The sequence below is a fragment of the Seriola lalandi genome, unplaced genomic scaffold (assembly GCF_002814215.2).
Source record: "Seriola lalandi dorsalis isolate HSWRI2012SDOR001 ecotype SW California unplaced genomic scaffold, Sedor1 jcf7180002054344, whole genome shotgun sequence".
Lineage (NCBI taxonomy): Eukaryota > Metazoa > Chordata > Actinopteri > Carangiformes > Carangidae > Seriola > Seriola lalandi.
The window spans coordinates 64,702-66,785 of record NW_019524897.1 but is presented as its reverse complement, the minus strand read 5'-3'; positions in this window follow the sequence as shown (position 1 = coordinate 66,785).

Below are 2,084 nucleotides of genomic sequence, written 5' to 3'. Positions count from 1 at the left end.
ATTGGTGCCAGAGTTAAAGAGAGTAGGCAAGTTTGAAGGTGAGATTTGAAAACAGGAAGAGTCAAACCTACAGAGCTCACTCTCTCAGTGGAAGTTTAAATGAGGAGTTAACTTTACCGAGCGGCTAGCTTACCGAGCGGCTAGTTTACCGAGCGGCTAGTTTACCGAGCGGCTAGTTTACCGAGCGGCTAGCTTACCGAGCGGATAGCTTACCGAGCGGATAGCTTACCGAGCGGCTAGCTTACCGAGCGGCTAGCTTACCGAGCGGCTAGCTTACCGAGCAGATAGCTACGGCAGCAGGTGGAGTGAAGCAGATTAAGATGAAAGCAGTACTTCCAGCGATCTCATGGCTTCTGCAGACAAACGGTTTCACTGACACGTGATACCTGCTCCACTTCAACACCTGTTCTCATTTGGTTCCGGCGGTTTCCGTGCTGTAGTGAAGCTCCACCAGTGGATAAACTGACGGATATTTTCCGGCCTGGCCTCGCCCCCCGCTCAAAAGACGTAAAACGTAAAACGCTGTGTTAGATTTAGGGAAAGCTGGGACTGAGTGATACTGCAGATTTAGGTTTGGAATAACCAAGCAATCAATGATCAATACTAATATATCCATTCTACTCTCATCTCAAACATGCATCCTGGGAGATCTATATGACTTTAACACAGTTCCATTAAAAATAAAAATAACTTTCATTACGTATACAGTCACAAAGAAAACAATTATGAACAACCAGATTTCCTCAAACCAACCAACCGACCCGAATATCTGTCAATATAAAGAAAGAGGAAAGCAGAGGTAAAAAACACCATTTTGTTTAGATTTGCTTCAGTATTTGTGCTGCTGCTGTTACTGCTGTATTAACACTGGATGTTATTTGTGTTCGAAGAGAGCAGCCGAGGTTCAAGCAGATTAACATGTTGTTGATGCTGATATTGTTTGGGGGTTACGCTGGTGTAGGATTGTTTTAATGTTAGTATCATGTAACTATTGTTTCATTTTTTCTGGTTGGATTTTTTGAGATAATAAAAAATGAAAGATGGCCGATTCTGCTGATACGTCACCCACAGGTTCCTGAAGCTCAGCGTGAGCTGCTTCACCGTCGCCATCTTGGCAGTGTCTGACTCCGCCCTTCTTCAGTCAGTTCTTGTCCTACTACGACCCAAGCTCACTTAAGGTCGACAACCTAAAACCGCTTCACTAGTCTCTTTCTTCCTTTCATCAGACTCCTCTTTTATCTTGTTTGTTTGTTTGTTTGTTTGTTTGTTTGTTTGGAGGGGTGTGTCACATGCCAGACAAGAGCTCATTAAACTCTGGTGCTGATGCAGTTAAAGGGGCAGATCACTTTCCTCAACATGGTGAAACAGAACATTTCTCAAGAAATGATGTTTGAATCTTGATGTAAACAATCAGACAGATTAACTGTGTTGAGATGGACAGTTTGGTGCAGATCCAGATTATAATAATACTAATTATTATTATCATAATTTGGCCGGACACCCAGAAAAGTGCGAGAGCGAGGAGGGAGTGGGGTGCAGGGAGGTGTGAGGAGCAGCGTGTAGGTGAAGAACAGAAACTTCTTGTAGAGACAAAAGATGAACAGACATTCATCCGAGGCTTGAAACATTTCTGATTTCTCAGACTTATTTGTTTTTTCCTTTGTTTTTTAAACCTCCTTTTGTTACCTATTTATTTATTTTGTTAAATACATTTTGTATTATTTACTCATTAATTGGGATTTTTTTTTAGATGATTTTATTATATTGAGCAATTTGATGATGATTATTATTATTATTATTATTATTATTATTATTATTATAATCTGGATCTACTGGATCTGGAAATATTTTACATTCTCAACATTTTTATTTTCAGTATTTATTTGTTATTCTGCCCGATTTTCAATTTTTTGTTTTATTGATCAGTTTTTTCTTGATGAATTTTTCATTTTAAACATACTGATATGGATTATACATCATTATATACATCATTTGATATATAATAATCATTTTTACTTTGTCTCTTTTCCTCCCTCCCTCTGTCTCTTGTATCCAGTCATCTCTCCGTCCTCCCTGCCCCCCCT